Raw genomic sequence first — 16,813 nt, 5'->3', positions numbered from 1 at the left:
TCCAGTGACAATTTAATTTTGAAGGGTTATCTTTCTAAATTCTCCTACTCCCCAAAGCCCGCTGCGATTCAGCTCACGGTAAAACTCATGTTCAGAGACAGTGCTTCTTGTCCTTCAGGCATCTGATTGCAAAGAAAAGCTAAACAAACTACAGAAACCAGCTTGAGATGCAATAAAATACAATACACACGCTGCTTTGTGTTGCTGCTTGCGGTCCTGTTGCTGTGGTGCTGTTAGAGATATACAGTTTGTGCTGGAATCAATTCAGACAAAGCTGCTAAAATTTACAGGTGAGTGAGAAAGAGACAGGAGGTAAAAAATAGACTGTCATTGCTTATTGTATATATATATATGTATGTGTGTATGTGTGTCTGTGTGTGTATCTGCTTATATTAGCTGTGCGTGTGTGTCAGTTTGAATAGGCACATTTGTTTTCATTTGGATTCTTGTTTCCTCAGCATTATTGCATTTCACTTTCTGTAACAATGCAACCTGCATGGCTATGTCTGCTACTTTATGTCTGCTACTTTGTTTACTCCATTCCTTCCTCATTTCCTTCTCCCTTCCTTCTTTACTTATATTCATCACTCCTGTTGGGCCCTGAAGGCCACCCCTCCCCTCTCATACCCTTTCCTCCCTCATTGTCCTATCTGATAGAGTTGTGGTCCTCTAGTAGAGGGCATTATCTCAACTCAGTGGGAAGCTCAGATAGAAAGCTGACGACAACAGCCTAAACAGATTATACATTTCCACAACTCATCTTTTCATGGACACAAAAAACCAACTTGCTCTCTATCTTATCATTTCCTACTGTTTATATCAATAACACACCTGGGGTAGCATGCCTTGGACCCTGGAGCACTTTAAATAGCCAAATGCACTAACATACACAGTTAATCAAAGCCAGTAACTACAACACGGCAAGCTACAAGACCTAAGGGCAAAATCTTAACGTTTCCTCTGATCCTCTGTGATGCTCGGTTAGGGCTGATCAGTCTGGATGAGGACAATCAATAAAGCCCATTCCCAGCCCTCCACACTAACAAAAAAAAAAAGAAAGTAATTGTACAGAGAAGCAAACAAGCTCTTTAAGACTCCTTTTTGCCCTGTTTTTTCTTTAAATCTCCTTGGTTGAAAGAAAACACTTGTCATTGAAAGGTTGTCACATGCTATCTGCTTTTCTTTTTTGGTCAAGTACATCTTTCAAGATGTATAACACGGAAATGCAGTATCTATATACAACAAATACAACAGATAGTATCCAACCTAAATAAACACACAAAAGTACACATACACGTATATATACACTTTTAACACACCCCCACTCCCTACCTCCTTCTGCTCAATACATAGTATGAATGTAAAGCTTGCAACAACAACAACAAAAGATATAAACAAAGGATGAAATGTAGTAATGGACAGCCCACTACACAAGTCCACTATGGATTGTTTCTCAGATAACAGACAAGAGGCAACCAGAACCTATTGAATTGTGACTCACTATCCTTCAGAGAGAACCATATTTTTTTTTCAAGGTGGAGCATATCGGTCATTTCATGGAGCCACAGCCTAAAAGTGGGAACTTTCTTCTTCTTCTTCTTCTTCTTCTTCTTCTTCTTCTTCCAGAATGTCAAATTTCTGTGATCTAACCATAGGAAACAAGTTGCTGCTGCGCTCCATGTAATGCAGGTGTGGAATCTGAGCTGCTTTTCTAAGTACAATCCAATTATGCTCTATTGATGACAAACAAAAATGTCCACAACTTTTAGAAAAGTCAGACGTAATTTCAAAAAATCCATCATGGTGAAAGATATAATATAATCTGATGCCTTTAAAAGTCCAGTGTGTAGGCATTTAAGGACTTCTCTTGGCAGAAGGGCTATCATAACTGTTCACCTGAAAATGATCTTTGTTGTCTTTTCATTACCTTACAGTGAACTGTTTATATATACATACGGAGCAGGTCTGTGTAGTCCACCACGTTGATCTATAGTAGCCCAGAACGGACAAACCAAACACTAGCTCCAGACAGGGCCATTCGTGTTTTAGTTTTTCTACATAACTGACACACGGAGAAGTTTCAGTTCTGCAACCTCACCACTAGATGCCACTAAACACCACACACTAGACCTTTAAATTGATGGTGGTACCAAAAATATATTGTATACCATACAAGAATTTTTCAGTTCCCTGTTGTAGTATGTGATGTAGGAAGGTGGTTGATATATTCATGGTCTTAACCTTATCGTTTGCCATGCAACTAATCTCTCGCTTTCTGCTACAACTCCCCCCTGCACACCTAATCCTTCCTCCAAATGCTAAAGGACATTTCTGAGATGACGAATGGGTGAATGTGAGTGATGGATACTGGTTGAGACAGACACGTTGGGTTTGAGAAAGCTGAGGCAGCCGTCCTGCAGCAGCATCAGGCTCTCTGGTCTCACCAGGATGTGGGAGAATTCATTATTAAAGATTTTCACAAAGAAAGCACCCCCATAAAAGTTACAGCTGCACTGTACTATAAGTACAGGTGGTTACATTGTCCTGCCTATCTTTTGCCTTGTCTGTACAAGTAACCTGGATTGTGTATTTAACTCTGGGCTCTTGTCACAGCCTGCCTGAGGCATAAGCAAAGTAAGCAGCTTTAAGGACTCTGATTTGAGAGGATTACGCACCTGAATTATATAAATTATAATCATTCAAGCGGTAACATGGTTAATATCTTATGCTTTTTTTGGTTCTTAGCACTAAGGAACTGTACTGTACATAATTTAAGTTCATTTATTGTGTTTCTCATCTCTCTTTTGATGTCCTTTGTCAACAGTTTCAAAATGAACTTTGTGATATTTGCAAGTGTGCAGAATGACAGTTTTGTACTTTGACAGTATTTTGGGAGCAATAACACTAAAGTGTTTACCTAACTTTAAAGGTCAATTCACCCAGATAACAAACAGTAATTTTCCAACTCACCCCTGGGTATTTTACCATGCAGACATATTTCATTTGGTCCAGGTTTTGAGATATCCACAGCAGATACATTTTAGGTGAACTGAATTTAATCTGTGATGCTCGGTGCATCAAAAATTGGCATCTGTAAAACTTAACAGCAACATCTCTTTCCTGAAGGACTCCACATGACTCTTGGTCAACTGTTTATTGGAAACTATTTCAAATTGAAGGTTAAAAGCAGACAGGACACTATCTTGAAAAGAGACTTTGTCAGTGAATTTTGTAAATGTAATTTCTGAATATTTTGAGCACCACAAATAAAGTTCCATGTAACTCAACTGTCTTGGTGTATAGTGGCAGAAATCACTATTGCAGATATTGTGTGTCAGAGCTCAGCAAATCAAACTGAAACTATCAGCACAGTAAGATAAAACATGTGTTCTGTGACTCGGAAGAACTGACCCTCCAAATGCCTGGAACGCCAATTTGTTGCTACTCTTTAGTCGACCATATTCCTAATTGACAACATAATATAAAAACAACATTATCGAACATGGTCTGGTAATTAGTTTCTTCTTTTTACATGGCTGACTCAGGCTATTGTTTGACTGTACAGGGTGTAGTTTATGGGGCATAGTGTATGCACCAGTGCAGTCACCTCAGTACTGATGTGCTGGAGAGAGAGTGGGAAGGTAGGGGGCTGTAATCAAACCTTGCTTAGAAGCCAACAGAATCCCGGACTTGCCTCTGGCCTCCGCACTCAAAAATGAAAAGCAATTAATTGATCAGGGTTCCTACACACTTTGAATTTCAATATTCCATACCTTTCCTGACTGAAATTTCCAGACCTCTCAGTAGATTTTTCAGACCACATTTGACATTGTATTACTATATTGAATCAATAATTTGAAAATAACTGCTTAACGTAATTTTCACAGTGACTGTGAAGCCCGTTTTTTCACAGTGTTCTTTACAATGAGCTGAATGCAGCCATGAATGTATGGTTTACTTATGTAGAAAAGATGCTGTGTTTACTTCTTTGATAACTACATCTCTACATACCTCAGAGATGTTCAGACAAGTTTAATATTTGATCACTTGTGATGTTGTGTATCAAATCAAAGATGCTGCATTTTCTTTCAAACTACTTTGGTTGTGAATGTCTGGATTTGGTTCAGTTAAAAGGAACTTGTTGGGGTTGAGCTGTTTAGCAGGCTGTGGTGTACAAGTAGCTCTGCCTCAGTGTGCGTTCAGTTGCAGCAATACTTCTTGCCTTTCTTTCAACGACATCAAGTTCTCACACAGTGGTTAACACTTCAGCTGAGCTGGCTGTCCACTCCAAATTCCATCAAAAACACTCTGCATGTAGGCCAATCGTAAATTTATTTTTAGAAATTCTGATTTTATATTTTAGAAAACAGAATAAGGCCAATAATCTATAAACAAATCATTTTATTCTCTCTTTATTTGCAGTATTTATCCAGATCTGGAAATGTAAAAGATCTTATTCCATACTTTACAATACTTTTTCAAAACTATGTTAGGAACCCAGATTGATAATATACTTACTAGGGAAGCCATACTTAAACTGTGGAAAAGACGGATAAAATTAAATGAGAGCAAGGGCCCTTGAGGTGACAGTACGTAAGGAATTAGTGAAAAAGCATGATCTACCTTTAGATTAGCTGAGTATCAGCTAAATCTAAAGTTCCAATCAGCCAGTTATGCATGGGGCAATTTAACTGCAGAGGACAGGGCTAAGCAGGGATGTGGTCCGTCCTCAATGCAAGCTGGGCCTCGCTGCAGCACTGTCCCACTCCATTGGCTATGCTGTCACCATCTATCAATCCCTCACTTTCTTCACCCCCTCCTCACTCTGTCAGAGTCACTCACTGCTCATCTTCTGCTCACCCCTCTCACCCATAACAACGTCTCATACCAGTCTCACTCCCTCTCTCTCCCCATGCTGCCTTTTTCTGTCTGTTTTCCTTTGTTTGTTTGTTTTTAATCTTTTTAGCCATCTCTCCTTTTCTTCTCGGTCTTATTTACACTCAGTACTTTTACATGACACTTGAAAAAAACAAATTATTGCCTTAATCCGACTATAACTGGACAACTGAAGTGCATGTAAATGCGTTACTCCGACTAATATCAGAGTTCTCCAACTCCAATTAAGACAACCAGATAATGCGATTGGAATTCGATTTTCTCTGGCATGTATATGCCTTAATCGGAGTTAAACTAGACAATGCATGTGCGCATGCTCCACACCCCTGCGCTGGCGTATGACCCCGGAACAAGAAAGCCGGTCGCAGAAGAAGAAAACAATAACAGGAGAAGAACCACCAGAGCAGCATGATGATCTGCGCATCATTCGGAAACTGTCTTTCCATTCTGTGTCTGAAAACTCTTTCATTACGACCCTCTCCCACCAGTCTGTGCTCCGAACCCACATCCAACAAGAACGAGAGGTCCGGGTCAGTAGCGACGGCACAAAGTGTAGAATTGAAGACATGCTATTGCATGCGCCGTTCTTGTCTGCCTCTTGAAATCACCATGACCACGAGGGATAGCGTGCACCTTATCTGCACAATCAGTAACGCGTACATTACGTACGAGATGAACAAAGCTGTACAATTATCCATCTTGCTGTTGTTCGAAAATGCCGGTCTGCCGCCTGACTCCAGTTGTTTATTATTAAGTGACGTAATAGGTCAACTGGAAAGGGGGCCCTATTAACCCGCTGAAACGACGCATATCGCCACCTAGTGTTGAGGAGGAGGACACGTTCCTGTCAGTAATTCGATTTTCTCAGTTGCATGTAAACTGGGACAAGGACAGAAGTCCGATTAGATGCCAAAATCGAATTTTGAGCATAGCTTGATTGAGCTGTGCACGTAAACGTACTGACTGACTTGTGTCTCTTCCTTTTTTGATTTACCACACAACTTGGCTTGTCCAATTATATATGCATTCTGTAGTCATTTCAAACACTTTCTTTGTGCTAAGCTTTGGCAGATAATTGTCTCCTGTGTACTGATGTAAAATGGCAACACAACAAATGAATGTCTTCTGTGAGCCATGTATTTGTTGTGTTGTCATGGTTAAGTGTGGGTCCAAGACAACAAATTCCCTGTACCCAAAGAGAAATAAAAGTACATTTAGGTAGGATAACCCTTGACTGCCCTTAAAGATTTTTTTTTTTCAAGATTTATTATTAACCTTCGATTAACGAATCATTAGTTTATCACCGTTATGCAGCAGGCATTAAAAAAAACCCAAACTATTCTGAGTCCATTAAATGAAGTTTAATGTTTACACCTATAACACTTGCCAACATGCCCAATATCCTGCCCTGAATCCAGATTTAAAAGGCAGGCTATTTTAAAGCCTAGAAATGACTATTAGGAACACATACAGCTCCCACTGGGCAAAGCTTAGGGTGGCTGAGATCCAGGTCTATTTAATGAGTTGTGGTCTTATAGCTTATCTGACAGTAATGTGTGATTAAGGCAGTGTAAAGTGAAGAGTAATATCTGGACCTGCTGTGCTCTCTCCGGAGGGCCCTGCCTGCCCACATGGCTGTATCTCCTGGCTTACAGCACTCGATATTATTGATTACATGGCAATTGTGTCTGACTTGCCTTAACCTCAAAGGAACCCCTCTCAGAGGGAGTAGTGGGCCTCAGCCGGCAGCCAAATCTGGATTATCACAGCAAATCAATGGCAGATTTCTGCCCGCCCTCGGCCCTCATGAAAAAGCCATCACTCATTAGCACAGTGATCACAGACAGATTAGCAGACATTTGGCTTTGTCAGGGAGGAGGGAGGGGCAGCGGTGCTCTGATGAGCTGAGTAATGTCTTCCTTCCCGCCCTCCTGATCTCTTCATCTCCAACATGACATGACTTTCTGAAAGCCTTGCTCAGCAAACCTCACTCACATGACAAGAATGCAGTGTAAACGGGATGGCATTTGGACTGCAGAGCATGTAGTGCTTTCTGAGTAGAAATGATAATCAAACTGACACGGCACATTGATGCTGAGCAAACTGTTCACTTAGGTCGAATCATATATGGAACTGCTGGTGCTGATGTTCCACTTTCTTAACAAATTAGCAAAAGTTCAAGACAACAGGCAAAAAATAAGTCTCCTGGGCAATGACGCATCAGTCCAACGCCCATAGTGATTAGCACATTTTATTTGAACCAACCTCTGCAGACAGAGGGCAACATGGCACAAAGCATGGCACATAGCATGGCACACATGCTACTTTAAAAAGCACCAGTAGAGGTTTATTTCATCAGGTGACCAAACCTCAGTTTTCTAATAAACATGAGCTGTCCTCCATCTTTATGCACGTTTTTGCAAATCTAGCCAAAATCACAAAATAAGACAGTTGTTAATGAATTGTTCAACATAATATAAACAGCTCTAATCAAGAAAAACTGAGGCTAGTTGTTTGACTTCTACAGAATGCAGCTGGACTATTCGATACACACAACATCTAGTGAATGTCTATCCTTCCTGGACGAGGGATCACTCCTCTGTTGCTCTAGCTGAAGTTTCTTACATTTTTCCCCCCTGTTAAGAAATTTTTTTAAGGGGGGAGTCTTCTTTTTTTGAATTGAGGGTGTAAGGATAAAGGGTGTTGTATGCTATACTGCCCATTGAGACAAATTTTTGATTTATGATACTGGGCTATATAAATAAAACTGACTTGACTGGAGCCTCGCTTCAGTAAAAGATCACTAACTCCCTGCCAGGCATAAGAAAATACATGTAGGGCAATGGAAACATGCCAAGTCAAACTGTTCTTCCACTGGAGATGCTGCCTGCAACGTCTTTGATCCTGTATGGGCTGACAGTAAAGCTAAACATTGTAGGAGAGACGGGGAAAGCTTACACAGGACCTAGGGAGATGATAATTATCAGGAACAGGATGGGAGCACTGCAAGGCGCCGCATTACAGCACCCTGTCACAAAACGCTTGAGCAGGCACAACTTATACACACCCTGTCCTGTGATGACCAACACTATGGTGTGTGTGTGTGTGTGTGTGTGTGTGTGTGAACGTGCGAGGGAGGGAGGGAGGGAGGGAGGGGTGGGGGTTGATTAGTGTTCACTTGGAGTAAATAGTGGGGGCGAAGCCTCCTCCTGTGCTTACACAGAGACACAGCTGGGTCAGAGAGTGTACTGCATTTGTCATGTAGATGCTGAGTAGCTGCGTCTGCAATAGGAAAAGCTGATTAAAGACCGATGGTGTAATGATGGGGGGGGGGTAACATCTTGATGACACTTCATCTTGACAAGTCAGCTACTGCAGTACGTGTGCATACTGGTCTGGTGACATGGTAAAAGACAGGCAGTGTTAATTGAACTGAAAATGACTCAATACTTTGATGATGAGCAAGAAAGTCTTTAATAGATGTCATAATGTACTGCAGGTTCAGACTGAGCCTTGAAGTAATTTGCACCATCTGTAGCTGATGTTCACTTGATCTCCATCACACATCCAGAGAGAAATATGAACAAGATTAATGTGTTACTCATTACAGAATTGCCTTAATATCAATGCAGTATATTTTACAGTTTTTCTCAAATGCTAAAACACATTTCACAAACGTTTCCTCTATGTTCCCCAATGTCTAAACACAACACCCTTTTCTAAAGCTACATAAACACAACCACACCTTCTCACTTCAAAACTCAAACTTTCACACCAAAAGAGCAGCTCGAAGCTTTCAAAAATGTAAACACTATACACATCATTACACACTACAGCAAAACAACTGAAAACACAATGCTCAATTTGTGAGAAGGTTCTTTGTTTCATAACTGCCAATGCATATTTTTTTAGAAACTTTACAGTAACAGATCTTCTTAGATCTCTGTAGAGGATTAGGCATTTAGATTTGTGAGTTTCATATGAAGAGTATAAATCTATAGAAAATACTGCATGTACACTACTGTAACACAACTCAATGCAAAAACAGAATCTATTGCACACAACAACTCTTGAAAACATGTTCAGGGTGTGAAGTTTTTTTATTTACTTTATTCACACCACAATCACTGTGCGGCATCATGTCGCTGAGCTGCATCGGGCCACATCACTTCATCCACATCGCAGGCTATATTTTCTCTTGCCAGGCACCGCGGGAAAAACCCCCTGGAATGGCGAATCCATCCTTGGAAGGCCTCCACTGGGATGTCAGCACAGGCCAGCTCCATTGCCCTTAGGAGGTTCTCCCTAGTGTATGGTAGTCTGTCATAAACCTTCCATCTCCACGATGAGAAGAACTCCTCTATAGGGTTCAGGAAAGGGGAGTAGGGTGGCAGACAGACGTTTAAAAACTGGTTACTGTTGGTGGTGAACCACTCTCTGATTTGGTTTGTTCTGTGGAAGCGGACATTGTCCCAAATGATCACATAAATGGGATGTGCGGGCCCAGGATGGTGTTGTTGGTGGTCCAGGAGGATGTCTTTTAGCTCCTCTAGGAAGGTGAGGAGACGTTGGGTGTTGTAAGACCCAAGGACAGCATGCCGGTGGACAAGCCCCTCCGAACCCATGGCCGCACAAAGAGTAATATTACCCCCCCCCCCATTGGCCAGGAACCTCAGTGATGGCTCTTTGGCCAATGATGTTACGGCCTCTTTGCCTTCGTTTCTGCAAGTTGAAGCCAGCCTCATCCAGGAAGAGGTACTCATGAGGTCTGGCCATCGCGTCCAACTGTAATATCCTCTGTGAAAATGTGAAAGTGCGCAGGTGTTCAGAACAACAGTCAATCAGGTAGCACAGTATTGTCCAGAAGTAATGTAGGCCACTGAGCAACACAGTATGTCCACTAACTGTACTGTGAACATGGATGTATACTTACTTGCACATACTCGTAACGTAGGTCTTTGTGTCGCGAGGGCTGCGCTCAAAGGGAACCCTATAGACCTGTTTCATCCGCATCTTTTGGCGCCGGAGAACTCGGTCTATTGTGGCCAAGCTGACATCATCAATGCTCTCAAAGTTGACATTATCGGCAATGACTTTATCTCTGATCTCCCTGTCTGATGAGGTTGTTCTCACGAACCATATCCACAATGAGGGTTTCTTGTGCCGCTGTAAATATGGCAGCCCTCCCACCTCTATGTGGCATTCTTTCAACTCTAAAGACAGAAACATGTGTTGTCAATTGACATGTTTTACAATAACAACTGATTTGAAACCAATAGACTACTTTCACAGGCTTGTAAAACTGTATTGTGACAAAGAAAGCAATAGAGTACAATACCTGTTGTGTTGTCTGAATGCCCTGATAAAGTTGGCCATGGTGAACCTACTCAGGTTTGGACGGACTCTTAGTCCTGCTTCAGCCATTGTCATGCCATGGACAATGACATGGTCAATGACTGTTGCTCGCATCTCGTCTGTAATGATGGTGCGAGGTTGTCTTGCTCTTCCTCCTGGACCTTCTCCTCTTCCTCGTTGGCCTGCTCCTCTTCCTCCTCTGATTTGAATTCCTCTTCCTCGTTGGCCTGCTCCTCTTCTTTCATGGCCAGCTCCTCTCCCTCCTCTGACTCGGATTCGTCTTCCCCTGACTCTGCCTTCATCCATTGTGTTTGTTTGGAAACTGTGCACTCTGATCTTGCTTTTATACATGTGGTCACAGCATTAGCAACAGGTGTCTTCAATTTTGAGTCGTTGTGTGTAATGAATGACGCCAGGTGTGTTCATTGTGTTCAAATATTGCTGACTGTGGCAAGCATTTTGCATCACATGAGCTTTCATTTGAGAATATGAGCAGAGTTCTTTTGCAACTTGTGTTTTAGCAAGGAAAAATGTGTTTAGATTTATGAGAACGGAGGATTGTGTTTTGTGAATTGTGTCTTCATGTGAAATGTGTTTATGATATTGGCAAATGATGGCTAGATTTAGTAAATGTGTTTAGACAACTGGTCATTTGGTTTAGAGGATTGGCTTTTGTGTTTTAGCATTTGAGAAAAACTGTAATATTCACTGAAGTACACAATCACATCTAAAAAAAACTAAATTCATGCTCATCATATTGGCTCAAATGATCGCAGTAGTTTGTACAACAAAAATCCAAAAGATAAATGTTCTAATTCTCAATTATTTATCATCTCATTGTGTGCCATCTCAATTTCAGAGCTGAGACTTGTATGAAAAGACGATAAGTGATCAGGGGAAATGATTTCTTGTTCAGTACCACCCAGATCCATTTCTACTGTTGTTATAACTGAGAACTCTGCGGTGTCCCCATCCAGCTCAAACTGGTAGGAACCTGGGTTTGACACTGGAGGACCAGCTGTCCTTCGCTGCAACAACCCACTCCTGCAAATTCATTTTCAAAACCATCAGGAGGGAATGCCGTTCTTCACCCAGGAGGCGGCAACAGTTTCTGGCACAGGCTCTTGACATCTTGCACACCGACTCCTGCAACTTACTCCTAGCTCGTATGCCTGTGCGTGTCATCCGACCTCTGCAACTCATCCAGAATATAGCAGCTCAGCTAGTCTTCAACCTATCCAAGTTCTCCTACACTTAACCTGCGGTACGCACCCTGCACTGGATACTGATGATGGATCAAACAACCCATCCACTACTCTGCTACTGCCAGTTGACTTGTTGCTCTTTCACTACAAGGGGGGGGTCAAGATATTGCTCAATAAGATTTTGACTCCTTTGCTGTCCCAGCTCCAAAATGGTGGAACAAGCTCACCATGACATCAGGACAACAGAAACTCCAGATATCTCCTTTCACACATTGAAAATAAACACTTTTCCATCTTTAATTGTTTCTAAATGTACTACTTTAAGAAGCTTACAGGATTCTTGCACTTTGAGTTATATCCACATGGTTGAATGCACTCTATGTAAGCCGTTAGGGTAAAAGTAATGTAATGTAACTGCTCTCCTCTTGGCCAGTGGCCATTTGTATCCATGTATGTCACATCCATACTGTATCTTGTCGTACATGCATAGATAACACTGATCAGTGTGCTTTTTGTCCTGCTCAATATCCAGATTGTAACAGAGCAGGTAAGCTGCTTTTAATGGATCTATTACCAAAGAATTAGCTATTATAGTAAAGTGTGATGAGAATGTTTCTTACAAAATGTTTTACACAAATGTCCTCGGAGAACACATTACAGCTATACTCATTAAAATGAATGCTAAATTTAAAATGGTGCACAGATCCAACAACATATATTGACATCCCTTAAAAACAGTATGACCAACTGTCTCATAAAATATGAGATTCAAAAACTGAAGAAACATGCTACAAAAAGGTGTGTGGGATGCAAGCAGCCATGTCTGCTGTTGCCACCTCCTTTTTGCCTGAGTGCAGACTGACATAACAATCTTAGCTCTCTGATTTTAGGCTTTTAGTGTTTTTGTGGACAAATTGTAGTGAGAACATAATGATACACTCCATGACTTTTTCCTCTCATCCATCTACTGATAAAAACAGCACAGATCAATATGCTGTCATGCCCCTCTTGTCCTCTGTTCTACTTCTATTCTACTGAATCACAATGTTTGCAGCTTCACCACTGTTTCACCATGCAGACAGCTGATAACAGTTTTTATGAGACAATGAGATGTACTGTTAATGAGTTTTCCTTGTTTTATACTGTAATCACGGCATTAACGCGCCATTCGTCTCCATGTTTATTTGCCTTAACTCTCCACTAGCTTGTAATTTTTCCTTTCTTCTTACTCAAACATTATGCCAGTAAACAAATTCAAAGCCTCCATAATGTGAACTGATTGCCTCTCCCCCAAATTTCGATGCCAGTCTTAAAATGCCCGTTTCTTAGCCAGGCTTACTTTTCACTTGGCCGTTATCCGCTGCAATGAGCTTGGCAAAGCTGTCCCAGCAGAGGCCTGTGTGTATATCAGACAACATAAACACAGACAGCTGTGTCAGAGGGCAGCCGATAGCCTGTAGAGACTCATTCATCTCCTTTTGTCTCTCTCTTTGTTAGAGTGCAGTCATTCTACCCCGCCAACAGCTGACTGTTTCTATCCCAGTTGAAAGATCAAAACACACCATTTAGTCGCTCCTCTCAGGCACAGATGACCTTTGCATCTCAACACTTCACCTCTCTCCTCATTCAGCCCTGCCTCCCATCTTACTTCACCCTCATTGTCTCTCCTACCATCCTCTCCCCGAACTGTTTCAGGCCCACTTCAGGGCAGCATGCCATGCGTAAATACCAACAACAAGGATTTGTCACACAACAAAGCTGCCATTAAATTGCTGTTTTGTTTGTTTTACATGGCATGGTTTATTTGCAGGGGAGAATATGACTCGAAATTGTAAATGCTTCCAGCTTAGATATGAATCCCCAGTGTTTTAACGCTGAGAAATAAAAGGTCTCCATCCTTCCTTCGTGCAGTTTCAATTTACAAATTCCTTCATAATGGTTTCACACATACACAATAATGAATCAGTACAGGGAGATGGGGATAAGAAGCAATGGACTACAAAAAGATTATTGTGCATGGTTGGGTTTACAAGCAACTATTTAAGCAATCAACATCTGTTAAAAGGCATTGTCACTGATTGGGTCTACTGTGAGCCTTGTGTCCACCATGACAAATTTAGAAAAGCATGGCTTCACAACCATAAGGACAGCAGCATGCAGGGGCTGACAGTTCACCTGTAATACAACTGGCTGAGCAAAATCATCTTCTCAGCCCTCCCCTCCTCTCAACCTGTTTTCTTCAGTTCTGCCTGACTGCCTTGGTTGATTTAATGACCACACACAGCTGGACCAGGAGAGAGGTGGGTGCAGAAATGAGAAAAGTCGGAAGCGTGCAATGATCATAATCGCAAGTACCAGGAATGCTGTGTAGGCACCAAAAGCAGCTTGGAAAAGGCAGAAAACTGACATTTAAGGTTTGAGAGTTCTGTGTCAAAAGCTGTCATACACAGACCACTGTGCTCAAACCTCAATGGTGTGTTATTGTGTTAGCGAAAATACAGTAGTGTATAGATATGGTTGAACATTTATGTCAACTGCGACCCTATGAGCTCACTGTGCTAGAGCAGACATCCTAAATATGTGTAAGTAAACATATAAATATAAAAACAAACACCTTGAAAAACTACACTCATAAGCCATCGCTAAATAGTTACAAGAGCAGGTACAGACTATTCAGATGCTTTCACACCTAGTAATCGATACAACACCGTCCCCAGTGGTTCCACTCACAATTTCCACAGATTGGCAAAGCTACAGGAATTACACCAATACCTTAGGAAAAAATGAGATGCTTCATTTTAGTACTTTTTCATAATCTACAGTGCCTTCTCTCCCTTACCTCCTGCACAGGTTTACCATTCATCAATTTTACAATACTCCCATCCTTTCTTGTCCTCACACCTTTGCTCTGCTCCCTGTCTGAGACCTCATAGTCCAGTACAGTCACTGTATCTGCAATTCATTCTTCTATCACTCATACTGAGTTTCATTTGAGCCTGTCAGTCAAGGTGTCTGTCAGATATGGACTCTCCGTTTCGCCATTTTTTTTTTTTCCTTCTTGTATTCTCAATGAATTCAGGGAGAGTGTCAGACACTCAGAAAGGAAAAACTGTCAGAGGCATACTTTCTCCTCTTAATGCATGAAAAACAGCAGCAAACTGCATCTCATCACATACATAAAATAATACATCCAATTGTTTGAATGTGAGATGAGACGGTAACAATCATTTTAAAATCATTCTACGAATGACTTTGTAGCAGGCTGCAACAACAGTACATCAGCACTGTTGGACCACACTGAGGGTGACAGTGAACCTACAACCTGGGATTACTGAGGCCAAGATTTCCATGCAACATTTTTCAGCAAGAGCAGAGACAGCATTTCCTCAGAGACAAGCTTGGTCACTCATTTTATGTTGTAAAATTCTGATCCTGTATAACCCACCTGAAGCACATCCTTGTGTGCACTGTATAATCTGACAGTTTGGAAGCAATACAAAATTAACCTTAAAGAAATCAGGGATGTATTAATAAATGTATATTATTTAGTATGTTTTTGTACCACTGGTGAATATATAAAAAACTAATCATGTACGAAAGAATTTTCTGATTTTAAATTTAACAATTGCTAGTATGATGTTACTTTGCATTTAGAGTTTTATTAAATGTTCAAGTTTTTGGCTGAGCCAGTCAGCAGTGAATGCAGTAAATCTGCCTTGCTGGGAAAAATATCACAAACATCACAATCCATCCACATAATATCATCCAGACTTAAAGATAGGCCTATAGTGCTTTCAATAATAAACCCATTTTGCATTAAACTGTGATTTGGGCACTTAAGCAAAACATCGTAACTGGTAAAGTATGGGCTCTCAGGCCAGGAGATAAAACAACAAAACACAACCTCAAGAAAAATGTCATAAAACTGCTTTGCATTACTCTGCAAAGTCATTGCTGCACCAGCTGTCTACAGCAAATCCTGCATGAAGACTAAACGCCATTATACAAAATATCTAACAACTGGTACTGCTGTATCCACGCTTAAAATAAATAGATATATTATTAAAACAATCTGACTCAGGCCGCAGGATTAACAGTTAGATTCCCAAATTGGTGGTGTTCCCCTTTAACCTGGCGTTACGTCGCCGCCGCGTTCAGGTAACACATGAATAAATAAGTGGGCGCCAAGGCGCTTCCCAGCAGGCACCTCTTGAGTCGCCAGGGCTACCTGAGATAACACTGTACACCTGACACCTCTGCGCAAGCATGCACTCTGCCTCACATTTACTGGCCGCTTAATTACTCTGATAAAATAGCCCGTGGTGACACAACAGCAACAGCTGGAGTGCACAATCAGCCTACAGAAGAAAACTTGAATGAAGTGGTCGCAGATGTGATACTATATTGCACAAAACCTCGCCGATCACCTCGTTGAACTAATAGCTCATCACCACAACCATAATCAATCAACTACTTCTAAAACTCTTTCTGGTGCGCACCTTCAAGAGACACTGCACAACCATATGCCAAAGTAAGAGAACTATTAGTGCGCGTAAAAGTCGACAATTACGCACAACTATGGTAGGTGGGAAATGTTACACTACATAATGAAAAACATCATCCTTTCTGTGAAATTCTCCTCTCTGCCGCAGTCATCCCTCTGAAACTGCTCCGTGTCTATCAACTCATAGCAGCATGATCATGTCATTATCATATTGTCCTACCTTCCTCGTCCGTGTCCGTCGCTGGCTGAGCGCCTTTAGATTCGATTGCCTGTCCTGCTGTGATGCGTTACCAAGTATCTGCTACCCCTTCTCTCTCCCTGTCTCCCCCTCCCTCCCCTCTCCTCTCTCTTTCTCTCTCTCTCTCTCTCTCTCTCTTTCAATATTTCTCCCGTTAGCTTTACTCTATCACCACCAACGCCCTGGTCACTGCAAATTTCACTTCCCAGTCTTCACAACTACCGCTGCAAAACACAAACCTTCACTTGTGTGGAGCTCCTACAGAATATCCTATATTATACCCACTCCTCTTAAAGCAGGGTTACACTCCATCAATTCCAACACTTACAGGTACAGCCCCAATGCTATTAAATGTTGTTTCTAAGAAATATGATTATATATTTCTCAATCAAAAAAAACCAACAAAAAAACAACAACCCACAAACACAATTTCTATCTATGTTTGTAATCTAGGATGATTTCCATATTTTGCATTTGATGTGGGTTAAATTTATTATAGTCTTTTACACAGATGGCAAATATACAGCACGGCCCTGCTGCGTTTGTCAGTGAAAAATGTAAAATAATTACGCTTAGATGTGTTGACAAATCATTTGCAAGCTTCACGGAAGAGGG

General features: G+C 41.4%; 1 protein-coding gene across 2 annotated transcripts in view; it reads right to left on the bottom strand.

Annotated features, from left to right (window-relative positions):
* The window catches only part of cdh23 (cadherin-related 23), a 210,503-nt gene extending 194,011 nt beyond the window's left edge, over window positions 1-16,492 (bottom strand). The window contains exon 1 of one of the 2 annotated variants that reach the window (XM_078160989.1): window positions 16,181-16,492. The gene's annotated coding sequence lies outside the window, so the exon portion shown is untranslated. The remainder of the gene's footprint in view (window positions 1-16,180) is intronic. The other variant, XM_078160990.1, reaches the window with a different exon arrangement.
* Between the last annotated feature and the right edge of the window lie 321 nt (window positions 16,493-16,813).

Source organism: Epinephelus lanceolatus, chromosome 17, assembly GCF_041903045.1.
Source record: "Epinephelus lanceolatus isolate andai-2023 chromosome 17, ASM4190304v1, whole genome shotgun sequence".
Lineage (NCBI taxonomy): Eukaryota > Metazoa > Chordata > Actinopteri > Perciformes > Serranidae > Epinephelus > Epinephelus lanceolatus.
Note: the sequence above shows the minus strand (reverse complement) of the source record. Positions and strands in the feature narration are given on the sequence as shown.